The following is a 14,104-nucleotide window of genomic DNA, read 5'->3' as shown; positions in this document are numbered from 1 at the left end:
TTAAAGTGGGATTTCTGACTACACAGAAAACGGCAGTTCAGCCATGTTTTGTGCTGAGTAAAGTTTGTTCTACTCCCAGCTGCTGTGAACCTTTTCTGTACAGAGTCTAGAATATAATACTGGTGACGAGGATATGTATAACGCATGAAAAATTTACAACTACAAATACTACAAGATTTCAGTAGAGACGCCGTACGATCGTAAGAAGTGCTTCTAATTCCAGCGTGCACGAGGAGATACGGCGCTGAATGAGAATACTATTCTGCGGCTTCTGATATGCAACCGGTCTGACTCGCAATGACTGAACTACTGTGGGGTAAGCGCGGACGGTGTCAACCGTTCACGTATTATATTATTTTACTTACCATACTGCACTATTGGATGCAAGCTATTACCGAATCTATACACCTACGTGCTCTATAACTGCTAGACCTTTGTGAGTAGTTTTATTTATTAAATAGAATAGGTCTTGGCACAAACATACTACACCATTGGGATTGCTTTCTCTTTATAGGTTGGGAGACCCTAACATTGTTGTCCAGCGCACCAAGCACTACTTTTATCTATTTTACACAGAAAACAGGGCTTGTACCCTGACAATAGGCTGCTAAGTGGAAGAGTTATACTGAGCTTAACTCCATTTAAAAATTTTTGTGAGAAAATGTGGTTAAAAATGTCATTATCTTCTCTGTTTTTTATTTTAAAGACATATTCACAAAAGTGTGTAAACTGTTCTTACTTTCACCAGAATATGGAAAGTGTAGGCTGAGTCAGTATTTTTTCAGATTTCTGTTTGTGAATATGGAGATTATATTTACACCAGTTTTAACGCCATTGCTGCACTTGAAGAGGGACAAATGGAATACACAAAGTCTTATTATAGAACATGACAAAGGGAATATTTCCCACGAAGATTTCTTTCGGTATAACAGATTGTATGTATCAAAACTAATATATATATATATATATATATATATATATAATATATATGCAACGGAAGGCTAGGGCACACACATAAGGAGTTACATACCTGGGTGCAATACAGAGATGCAATATTCACTCAAGAAAGATGCTGCTGCACACCAGGGTTTATTGTGAAAAAGTTAGTCCTTTATTTGATCGACGTTTCGGTCCTCACCTTGGACCTTTATCCAAGATACATCAACAGACAAGTGAAAATAATTTATAGACTCACCCACCATACACCCACCACCAAGCCACGCCCCTGTTGCAGGTGTGTGTGATAATCATTAAGTGAACTTTCAATCAACTGACATGTGATTTCCAAAAAGTTTTTTTTAGGGCTGTAAGAAAATACAAAATACACATTATTATATAAATATTTGAAAGTGCTACCTATAAAACCAATAAAATGTTAAAAAACATTTAAAGCATGTCATATAAATGTTAAAACCAAACGCGGTGGCAAAAATATATCCTATTAAAAAAGGCTAAGACACAAGACTTAAGTTACATAATAATTTAGAAAGCCTGTTGCTACTATCTATTATCAAGAAAGGGAGAAAAAAGAGCAGTATTCATTTAATCCTCTTGGGGCCACAGTATCCAATGTTTTTATCCAATAAACTTCTTTTTGTAGTAGCATACGGTCCCAGTCACCACCCCTACTTGGTTCAGGCACTAAATCAATGCCCATAAATCTCAAAGTGGGCAATCTATGGCCTTTCAACAAAAAGTGTTTAGATAGGGGAAGGTCTGAGTTACCCAACTCAAATGCTCTTTTGATAGAGGACCTGTGATTTCCCATTCTTTCTCTTAAAGTGTTCTGGGTTTTACCAACATAGGTCAAACCGCAGGGGCAAGATATAATATAAATGACATGTGTGGTTGTACAAGTGATTCGGTGTTTTATATGAAATTCTTTACCTGAATGAGGGTGGCGAAAGGTTTTCCCTGCTGACATGTTTCTGCATGTGGTACACCCTGCACATTTATAGCAGCCCTTTTTAAGTTTACTCAAAACACTATTTGATTCATAGCACTTAACTGGATCTGTCTTCATTAATAGATCCCTTAGATTAGGGCCCCGTTTAAAGCCCCACATTGGTCTCCCTGTAAGGGACTTGGACAACTTTTTATCACTCTGTATAATAGGCCAATGTTTGTCCACAATGGATTTAATTGTGGTTGAGCCTGCTGTATAGCGGGAAGTTAAAATGAAACGATCTTGTGTAGTGGAATCATTTTTATTAGGCTGGGTGCCCTCACGTTCCATATATTCACGTGCTTGGGACAACGACCTAGATAGAACAACATGGTCATAACCTCGCTGTTTAAAGCGTTCAAAGGTTTCCTGCAATTGAGTTTCACATGTATCAGCATCAGAATTGTTCCGCATAGTACGGAGAAATTGTGAAAATGGAACAGATGCTTTCGCACTAGGTGGATGAAAGCTAGTTGAATATAACAAGGTGTTTCTATCCGTAGGCTTACGATATAATCTGAAGCCTAGTCCTCTATCCCTTTTGTATATTTCAACATCAAGGAATTGGATCTGTTGTGTGCTGTGTGAGACTGTCAATCTAACAGGACAAGGGAGCTTATTAAGATTTTCAACCATGTCTATCAATTTAGATTCATTCCCTCGCCACACTATCAGTATATCGTCTATAAAACGTTTATATAGTAGATATAGATTTTGTATTGCCTTCCAAAGGTCCATAAGGATGTAAACAACCCCCCTGGTAGACCTATAGTCTCCTCTAGGGGTGGTTTGTTGCATCCGATTGGTCTTTTCCTGGATTATCATTTACAAGACACAGTACAGTCATTGCCCTGTTACCTAAAAGACACACAGCATTTACTCAAAATCTTATCTGACTTGGTTTTACCAGAGGAGTCTATTGTTCTAGCTACACTTGATGTTTGCAGTTTGTACACCATAATTCCTCATCAGGAGGGTATTGATGCAGTACGGTGGGCGTTACTTAATTCTGCTGTTTATGATGGTCCTCCCATTGATTTTATATGCCAGTTACTTGAATTAACATTGAAATTCAATTATTTTCGTTTTGAAAAACAGTACTATTTACAGAAGATAGGCACATCAATGGGTGCTTCGATGGCTCCGGCTTATGCCAATTGCTATATGGCCTATTATGAACAGCAGAATATTGTAACTAAATACAGTGATTCTCTTCTACTATATAAACGTTTTATAGACGATATACTGATAGTGTGGCGAGGGAATGAATCTGAATTGATAGACATGGTTGAAAATCTTAATAAGCTCCCTTGTCCTGTTAGATTGACAGTCTCACACAGCACACAACAGATCCAATTCCTTGATGTTGAAATATACAAAAGGGATAGAGGACTAGGCTTCAGATTATATCGTAAGCCTACGGATAGAAACACCTTGTTATATTCAACTAGCTTTCATCCACCTAGTGCGAAAGCATCTGTTCCATTTTCACAATTTCTCCGTACTATGCGGAACAATTCTGATGCTGATACATGTGAAACTCAATTGCAGGAAACCTTTGAACGCTTTAAACAGCGAGGTTATGACCATGTTGTTCTATCTAGGTCGTTGTCCCAAGCACGTGAATATATGGAACGTGAGGGCACCCAGCCTAATAAAAATGATTCCACTACACAAGATCGTTTCATTTTAACTTCCCGCTATACAGCAGGCTCAACCACAATTAAATCCATTGTGGACAAACATTGGCCTATTATACAGAGTGATAAAAAGTTGTCCAAGTCCCTTACAGGGAGACCAATGTGGGGCTTTAAACGGGGCCCTAATCTAAGGGATCTATTAATGAAGACAGATCCAGTTAAGTGCTATGAATCAAATAGTGTTTTGAGTAAACTTAAAAAGGGCTGCTATAAATGTGCAGGGTGTACCACATGCAGAAACATGTCAGCAGGGAAAACCTTTCGCCACCCTCATTCAGGTAAAGAATTTCATATAAAACACCGAATCACTTGTACAACCACACATGTCATTTATATTATATCTTGCCCCTGCGGTTTGACCTATGTTGGTAAAACCCAGAACACTTTAAGAGAAAGAATGGGAAATCACAGGTCCTCTATCAAAAGAGCATTTGAGTTGGGTAACTCAGACCTTCCCCTATCTAAACACTTTTTGTTGAAAGGCCATAGATTGCCCACTTTGAGATTTATGGGCATTGATTTAGTGCCTGAACCAAGTAGGGGTGGTGACTGGGACCGTATGCTACTACAAAAAGAAGTTTATTGGATAAAAACATTGGATACTGTGGCCCCAAGAGGATTAAATGAATACTGCTCTTTTTCTCCCTTTCTTGATAATAGATAGTAGCAACAGGCTTCTAAATTATTATGTAACTTAAGTCTTGTGTCTTAGCCTTTTTTAATAGGATATATTTTTTGCCACCGCGTTTGGTTTTAACATTTATATGACATGCTTTAAATGTTTTTTAACATTTTATTGGTTTTATAGGTAGCACTTTAAAATATTTATATAATAATGTGTATTTTGTATTTTCTTACAGCCCTAAAAAAAACTTTTTGGAAATCACATGTCAGTTGATTGAAAGTTCACTTAATGATTATCACACACACCTGCAACAGGGGCGTGGCTTGGTGGTGGGTGTATGGTGGGTGAGTCTATAAATTATTTTCACTTGTCTGTTGATGTATCTTGATAAAGGTCCAAGGTGAGGACCGAAACGTCGATCAAATAAAGGACTAACTTTTTCACAATAAACCCTGGTGTGCAGCAGCATCTTTCTTGAGTATATATATATATATATATATATATATATATATATATAAACTACTAGGGGCAGTTTAGGAAGGGTGTTTCAAAGGTCTCAATTTCTCATCCCAAACTTGTATCCACCCATGTGTTTTCGCCTTCACACTGTATTATTTCCTTGTGTGCAGAAAGATCAGTGTTTCAAACACCTCTGTGTGTTTCTTATGGTCTTAATCAGAGATTAGGGACACAGAACTTGTACACTATAATGTAGACTTGGGAAGCACTTACAACAGCAGGATGACTGCAATTAAGCTTAAAAAAGGACCTAGTGAGGCCGAAACATGTTGTGTGGATGCACAATAAATGCTTAATTGCAGTTATCCTGCTGTTGTGAGTGCTTCCAAAATCTACATTATATTGTATGAACATCCTCCCGGGCCGAAACATTTAAGGGAAATTAGAGACCACTGGGTGCTTTTATGGTCACTAACTAGCCCAGGCTTCAAAATGTGTGTGTTGGAGACTTTATTTAAGGGGGGGATGTTTTCACCTTTGGACTTAATTTCTAGAAATGTCTTAGTTGGCATTCTTTAATATTCTTTTCTGTTATATAGATTTAGAGCAATGTAATAATGCAGTCTATAACCACTTTATACAGTGCCAGCTGCAACAAGCATATTTTCATAGGCCACTCATTGAAGTAGTGCTTCTTCACTTTCATCCTGGGGCTGCCTCACTTGGGGCCACCTGGGAACTTCTGCTTCGGCTACCGGGTCACTTCACTGGGGCGCTCAACCCAGCGCACTCTTCCATTTGAATTACACAATATATAGTTCAGGGTACGCTCACCTGGTCTAGCCCTCTTCTCCCTGCTATTAAAGGTGATTGGTAAATGTAGCTATCTCTACCCTGTGTAGCTCAGGTACCACCTCTTAAAGGTACAGAAACAGTGTATCACTCAAGCTCTGCTAGAGCTCATTCAAGGTACTGTATGCCTACTGAAGTGAAGGAAAATGAGCTCAGGACCTTCTTTGGGTAAAGAGAGCTGAGGATACAGGCTTGCCTCTTTCCTTAAACCCAGTGCCTACTTCACTCTCCTCTGGCACAGGGCAGTTTAGGAAGGGTGTTTCAAAGGTCTCAATTTCTCATCCCAAACTTGTATCCACCCATGTGTTTTCGCCTTCACACTGTATTATTTCCTTGTGTGCAGAAAGATCAGTGTTTCAAACACCTCTGTGTGTTTCTTATGGTCTTAATCAGAGATTAGGGACACAGAACTTGTACACTATAATGTAGACTTGGGAAGCACTTACAACAGCAGGTTGACTGCAATTAAGCTTAAAAAAGGACCTAGTGAGGCCGAAACATGTTGTGTGGATGCACAATAAATGCTTAATTGCAGTTATCCTGCTGTTGTGAGTGCTTCCAAAATCTACATTATATTGTATGAACATCCTCCCGGGCCGAAACATTTAAGGGAAATTAGAGACCACTGGGTGCTTTTATGGTCACTAACTAGCCCAGGCTTCAAAATGTGTGTGTTGGAGACTTTATTTAAGGGGGGGATGTTTTCACCTTTGGACTTAATTTCTAGAAATGTCTTAGTTGGCATTCTTTAATATTCTTTTCTGTTATATAGATTTAGAGCAATGTAATAATGCAGTCTATAACCACTTTATACAGTGCCAGCTGCAACAAGCATATTTTCATAGGCCACTCATTGAAGTAGTGATTCTTCACTTTCATCCTGGGGCTGCCTCACTTGGGGCCAGCTGGGAACTTCTGCTTCGGCTACCGGGTCACTTCACTGGGGCGCTCAACCCAGCGCACTCTTCCATTTGAATTACACGATATATAGTTCAGGGTACGCTCACCTGGTCTAGCCCTCTTCTCCCTGCTATTAAAGGTGATTGGTAAATGTAGCTATCTCTACCCTGTGTAGCTCAGGTACCACCTCATTCAAGGTACTGTATGCCTACTGAAGTGAAGGAAAATGAGCTCAGGACCTTCTTTGGGTAAAGAGAGCTGAGGATACAGGCTTGCCTCTTTCCTTAAACCCAGTGCCTACTTCACTCTCCTCTGGCACAGGGCAGCTAAGGTGCAAACACAGATTCAATACCAATAAGTAGAAGCAGTTTAACTTAAAACACATACTTTCATATTTACAAATTCTCCTATAACAGCTATTTATTTTGAACTCTACCCATTCTTTCCTACCACAACTTTCAAACCCTGCATGTGACATGGTGAGCCAGCCAATCAGAGTAGGTTAAGGGAGAAGGGGCTGGTAGTAGAGTAGACACCTGCCAAAAACCTGAGCATCCCCTATCAGACATTCCCTGCCTGGTCAATGTGAACCCCACAATACGAACCCCCATATATTTTAAAAGGGGAGTGGATTTGACACATAGAAATTCATCACCTGTGTAACTCAAATCCAAAGGATTTCCCTATACCTCTGTAATGCAAATGGATTCTGTGCATTATTGCTCACCTACCAATATTTTGTGTTAATAGGAGAAACAACTGCATAGTAACCCTACAGGGATTGGCTTTGTACCCACAGGCATTTTTACATCTGACAATGAATATTTTGTTGTGCATGTTAACATTCACTGATTTGGGCTCAGGTCTGGAGAGTGAGGAAAGGTGAGAGCCAATTTGCTCATGTGCATTATATTCCCTATGGGGATGGCACCTGATCAGCTAGACTATGAAAGGGAGAGTCTTGTGCTTTTACATCTCTTTTATAAGGATTTACTCTTACTGTGATACATTCAAGTGTCACACTAAACCCTGAGTTTATTTTATTAATGTTTTTTTTTCTCTTCCCCACCTTTTTGATGCGTGTATGTACCAGCAGGTGCACTGATCATTCAGCCTTCATACCATGATGATGAATGGTGAGAGAATGCAAAGAATATCCATTATTAACAAAATCTCCGGCCAAGTGTGATAATGCTTGTTGGAGCAGCCATACCTTCAGTAGGACTGGTGTCACTAACAGGTACTGAACATTTCAGTGTTTCTTTATTGCAAGCCATTTTCTTACTCCCTCCCCCTCTCTATTAACATAGACAGACCAATACCCAGAATAAAGATACACACAGCGACATGGAAGTTAATTAATTATGTAACAATTTATTATTGATAATGATTAAAGAACTATGCTTTTTTTGATCCTGAGGAAGGCGAAAAACCTCTGAGAAACTAGAGGAAAAAATTCCTTCCTGACTCCTTAATGGCAATCGGATTTGCTCCCAGGATCAATGCGCCATATTTAATCAAGGGAAATAGGGTAAGGGAAACAGAAATGAATATGGCAACATACACATGAGCGCCTTTAGGCTGCTAGGTGAACACTTCATTCTGTTCCATTCCATTGGACTCCACATAGCCTGTAGACCCGGCTTCTACAGTCTAAGGGATGGAGTGAAAAAGAATGCAGGGTCTACCGAGTGGCTTAAGGGGGCTTCTGTCTATGAAACCATATTTTAGATGGAAAGGGAGGCACTGCTGTTGGCATTGCAGTGGAAGAATGGAAAATTAAAAGCAATTTGGCAGCATACACATGAGCACCATTAAACTGCTAGGTGAATGCTGCATTCCATTCCATTCCATTGGACCTCAGGCAGCCTGCAGAACCCGGCTTCTGCACACTGAGGGAAGGAGTGAAAAGGAATGCTGGGTCTACCGAGTGGCTCAATGGTGTTCCAGTTTATGATTCCATATTTTATATAGAAAGGGGAGGCACCACTGGTGTAACTATGATTTAAGGGAGGGCTGATGTAACTATGATTCAAGGGGGGGTCAACGCTGGTGGTATTATGGTGGAAGGAAAAGAAATAGAAAGCAATATGGCAGTATACACATGAGCATCATTAAGCTGCTTGGTAAATGCTGCATTCTATTCCATTCCATTAAACCCCATGCAGCCCACAGACCCCGGCGTCTGCACACTGAGGGATGGAGTGAAAAGGAATGCTGGGTCTACCGAGTGGCTTAAGTGTGCTCCTGTTTATGATACCATATTTTAGATTGAACCGGGTCGAACACCACTGGGGAGCTATGGTGGTAGAAGGAGGGGCAACGCTGGTGGAGCTGTGGTGGATGGAGGAGGGGCACCGCTGGTGGAGGTGGAAGGAGGAGGGGCACTGGTGGTTGAGCTGTGGTGCAGTGGGGGGCACCAATGGTCCTACTGCAGAGGAAGGAAGGGAAATACAAATCAAGATCTCACGCTGGTGATTTTGGCATTGCAGGTTGATCCTGGAACTCTACATTGCGGTATAATCAAAGCTCCTAAAGGCTTCGGCAATCTCCTTTTCCATTGCCAAGGAACCCTCGGAGGGAGGAGTTAGAACTAGATGTTGATCTCCATCCTCAGAAAGTCTAACATCCTCAGGTATGAACGGGGGCTGCACTTTTCTCTCTATCAAAGCCATCCAGTCAATGCTCTGGTTAATAGACAATATAAAAACATTCATTATTAATTGTTACTTAGCACTTTTATTTTATTTGAAATATGTTTGATTAGCATATAAACATTGGGAGTACATGTGTACCTTTAGTTCATTTCTGTAGCTACCAAAAGTTGACTGAAATATAAACTTACTCGAAAGAAGTAATGATGCATAAGATCACATGCATCTTCCTCACTTGAGCCCAGCCGCTTCAATGGGTCCCGCTGTAAGAGCTACAAAGAAAGAGTATGATTGACCTTAAAAACATTAGCAGATAAGCTCTGTTGCTGCGCTATGTGACAGTTAATGGCTATAAAGGCTAATATACAGTTAGACTGCATAACTTGGAAGGAAATTATTTAAGGGTGCAAGGATAGTGCTACCTGTTCATGAATTACTGGTTAAACCACAGCTTGCGCCCTTAACTAACTGAGTAACTTACCCCTGACATTAAGTTGATGGCATCTCCTGCCAGGAACGTCGGGAAGACTAAGCCTGTAGATGGTCTCAGCATTGGTCTCTGCGATGTGGAACATAAGAAAGTTATCTGTTACTATAGTTTATAGAACTAATCAGGTGTAAGTGACTAAGTAGGCTGCAAAACCTGTTGCTACATACATTAAGGAGGTTTTGTAAGGATAGATTGTAGTGGGTATATCTTAGGATACCATGAAATAATTATATTCCCTACCAATGCAATCAATGCAAAAATGCTGCCTCACAAACAACTTATTGCTCTGTTGCCATATGTAACTAATATAACTGATGCTTGATGTTATTTCCAAGTTAATAAACAGTTGTCTATTCAGTCCAGTTCTTAAGCTTTCTACTTACCTCCCCAACTAGCATCTCATAGATTACAATGCCCAGAGACCACCAGTCGACAGATCTTGAGTATGGCTCCCTGGCGAGGACTTCTGGTGCCATGTAGCCAAATGATCCTTTCAGGCTACTTGTTCGGCCTTTGTAGCCAATTCCTGAAAAAACAGTTATTGTAAGTAAGATGATGATCAGTTGGTGCATATTTATCTGTATTGATTCAGTTTAATGATGTTTAGTTTAATAATGAAACTGGGTAAAATATTGTCTGTTCAAAAAATTAAACTACAAATGTCAGTGACTTCATGAACTTCAATAACATTTTTTGATGTGTTAGTTTACGAGAATCCTTACCATCTTTGCTCAGCCCAAAATCAGCCAGTTTAATGTATCCACTGCTGTCTAAGAGCAGGTTTTCCGGCTTGAGATCTCTGTGTTAAAACAACAGCAAAAGTTAGCAAAGTACAACATATCTGGGACACTGTGACAAAGAGGGAAATAATTAGTGATGTAACGTGAATAATACAACTCATTTTGTCAAATATAAGGATATTATAAGTCACTGAGTAGATCCATGGCCTTTTAAAAGCACTGAAGTTCTCTTGCTCTTGTGGACATGCTCTACAGGGTGCTCTTGTGGACATGCTCTACAGGGGATATAAATATTTGCTTCTATTCCTTTGTCTGATATGTTTGGCAGTAATGCTCCCATACATTTTATATTGCAAAATGTTTCATATACATGACAATAATAAATATACTTACCGGTGTATGATGTCATTTTCATGTAAGTAGGAAATGGCCATCAGTGTGCAAGCAGCATAGAACCTGCAAAGACACTCCCATCATTAGGTTATTGAATACATAGTCATATATTTGTTAGTGTAGTGTATCTCTGTCTAAATATTACTGGCTCGCTGTTAGTCAAGAGACCCACTTACTATCATGGTATGTTCTCCACTTAAATAAATGTTATATATTTCTAAATAATGATGTTTTCTTACATCCTCTTGCCTTTGTTAGATAAACAAGGAGCCAGACCCCATATACTATTTACTTTGTATGAATGGCACCCACATGACTATAGGTAAAGGTTCATTTGTACTTACATAGCTCTTGGTTGTTCAAATGCACCTTCCCTCTGCAGGTATGTCTTTAAGCAGCCGCCAGCAACGTACTCCATCAGAAAGAATAGATGGTATTCTGACTGGAAGGTGGCGTGGATATCCACAATGAAAGGGTGGTCAGCAACGGCGAAAGCAACCCGTTTCTCTAACAAGATCCTGAATATTAAAAGCATTCATTGTCAAAACAAGCCAGTAGGAAAAGTGTCTCTCTGCCCATATGAGCCCTATTCTTGTCTTAGATTATTAAGTGTGGTACTAAAAGGAGATGTTAGTGCAAGGTCCCAAGACATATCACTAGTTTGGCATTGCTTTTATTATCAGGGTAATCTCTGAGTGCTATAGCTGTTTGAAAGGGACATGGGTAAGTAACAAAGCCAACCATGCTAAAATGATCATTTCCATAAACTGACCTTTCAATGCCCCTTGAGGTGGTGATGCTCTCTTTTTTCAATATTTTCAGGGCATAGGATCTTTTGGTTGCCGCGTGTTCAACAAGGAGAACCTGGAATAAGAGAGAATCTCAGGAAACGCAGTAAGATACATGCCGAACATCCATACCCCTTTCAGAGAGCTGTAAGAATCGATCCATACTTGCCCCCAGCATTGCAAGGTAACAGAACTAACTGTTTAGCCACTGTTCTTGCATGTGCCAATAGTCATCCTAATTATGGATTAAGTTTAATATTACCTTGGCAAATCCGCCCTCGCCTAGGAAACCACGTTGGTTGAAGTCTTGCAGTGTGTAATTGGTCAACTGCAAAGCCCTGAAAAAGAAATACCCAAAATGAAACTCATTTTTTATTTCAAATGAAATGTTAATAGTATCATCATGTTCAGGTTGCATCTTACTGTGGGTCCTTCATCACTGCCAGTGGAAATCCTTCTGCTGCGTTATCAGGTGGAGTTGGGCTGATGTTCTCTTCAACCACAGATATCTCACTATAAGGAAAAAGTAAGTTTGTTATTTTGCTTTTCTTTTTACCCTTAGCAGATTCATTCTCCATAATCCTCAATAGCACAGCACCCCATAGCCATAATTCATAGGTGGCTTTGTGCTATTGAATTATGTATTGTGTAATCTCCCAGCCAAAGTGCAGGTGCATTTTACCATCTGTCCTCTTCTGTACCAATCTAATACTTTACTTTAATTAGAAGAATAATCCTGTTATTGTGAAGGTTTTATTGGTCTTATTTGATGAAAGTATGGGGTAGGCATTTAATCTGGTCTCTAATAAACTCAACAATATCCTCACCTCTCTGATGACTCTTCAGGCACCTCTTCTAACTCTGGCACTGGTTCTTCAGTGGATTCATCATGTTGATGCTGCAAACAAGGGACAATTGTGCAATGAATGAACATGGCATCACATGGATATGATAAAAGAAATGTTTATGTTCTGGCCAAGAAATGAATGGCATCAGTATAAAATACTCACTTGGAAACAATCACTGGCAGGTTCTGAAACAACCTGAACCTCAGGTGCGCTGACCTCTTCTGCTGGGAGGTTTACACCAGAGTCACTAGCAGTCTCCGCTGCTGCATCTAAAGAGACAGTAAATAAACATAGTGAATGAATTTTCAAATATAAAAACTTTCTTGAACCTAAGGCTTAAGGATGTTTCTTGATTTGGTAAGATGCTATTAATAATCAGTGGTTTGAAAAGTACATGCAAAAGCCATAAAATCCATCTATAGTTCTGTGGGGCTTAGTCTAATGTCCATGAAGGGGTAGTGGATGGGATGTTAGGATGACACACGTTACTCCATATAATGCCAATAGAAAAGAGGCTAGAGCCTGTTATGACTCACCTGGAACATTCTCTGCTTCCCTCCGAGCTATCTCCTTATTGAGCTTGAGGAGAGAGGAGTAAAGGGCTTTCAGCCTCTTCTCACTGCTCTTCCTCAGCTCCTTCATCAGGGCTCTGGTCTTCCTGTCCTTGATGGCATGGTATAGATTTTCGGCCCCTGCTGCTATCTTCATCTCCTTCTGGATGACTCCCACCAGCTCCTGCTTCATTCCTAAAAGTGAGACACTTACCTGGGGCTCACACGCATCAAAAGACTGTTTGATGTCGACAGTCTATAGAGAATGGGAAAAAATTAAGAAACAATGATCAAGTGCTTGCAAACTATATTGAATATTGAACAATGAAACATGATATTTGTGGAGAACATCAGAAAAATATAACAACTGTTTGTCAAATGGGTTTACGAAATATTTCTTGCAATTCTGAGGAATTTTCTCTTTCTATCTGTTGGTAAGGTCTCTAATCGTCAGGCATGAAGCGACAGCTTGATATTTCCATCTGCCTTACCTCAGAATGCCGGGGCCGACGCAAGATGTTAGAATGTCCGGCTCCCATCTTGACGCTCCTTTATGAGAAAAAAAAGGTTGGTGTAAGTGGCTGCTTCAGTGGAGATAAAGAATACAACTGTTTGTAGCTGCTGGTAAACTACAAGCTCAAGACAAGCACCTCTCTGTAACCTCACTGCTACACATCTGAGCAGGTAGGGAAAGGGAAGTTGATATGGGCAAAGTAGTAATTTTATGACATTTTCACACTTCTTATCCCCATTGGTTTAAACCAGTACTAGTATTATTTATTTTCAGCCCATCTACTATTCATGTCCTAAATTTATTTCCAAACTGGTGTGTGGTTGTTATGGTAATTAAACTATAGCAACTAGACAAGCTGCAAAAGTCTTTGCGTGACCAAACAAAACATTTCAACTCTTCCTTTTTTCTGTTTAAATTCTTCCTTATTTCCATTTACAATAACACATTGTAATAATGCCACCTACATGGCCAGTTAGTGTTATTAGTGCCACCTACAAGGCCAGTTAGTTTACCCCTGGAATTGTGGAAAGCAAACTAAGTCCTGCCCTGTGGTCTTTAAGCCCCTGGCTCACAAATATATATGTGGGAATATTGAATAATGGCTGGGACTAAAACTATATTGAGCAACATGTCAATTAGGGAAGG

General features: G+C 39.8%; 1 pseudogene; it reads left to right on the top strand.

Moving 5' to 3' along the window:
* The window catches only part of LOC108702746, a 48,140-nt pseudogene extending 34,400 nt beyond the window's left edge, over positions 1–13,740 (top strand).
* The last annotated feature ends 364 nt before the right edge of the window (positions 13,741–14,104 follow it).

Source organism: Xenopus laevis, chromosome 9_10S, assembly GCF_017654675.1.
Source record: "Xenopus laevis strain J_2021 chromosome 9_10S, Xenopus_laevis_v10.1, whole genome shotgun sequence".
Classification (NCBI taxonomy): Eukaryota; Metazoa; Chordata; class Amphibia; order Anura; family Pipidae; genus Xenopus; species Xenopus laevis.
This window is presented reverse-complemented; position numbering and strand designations above follow the sequence as displayed.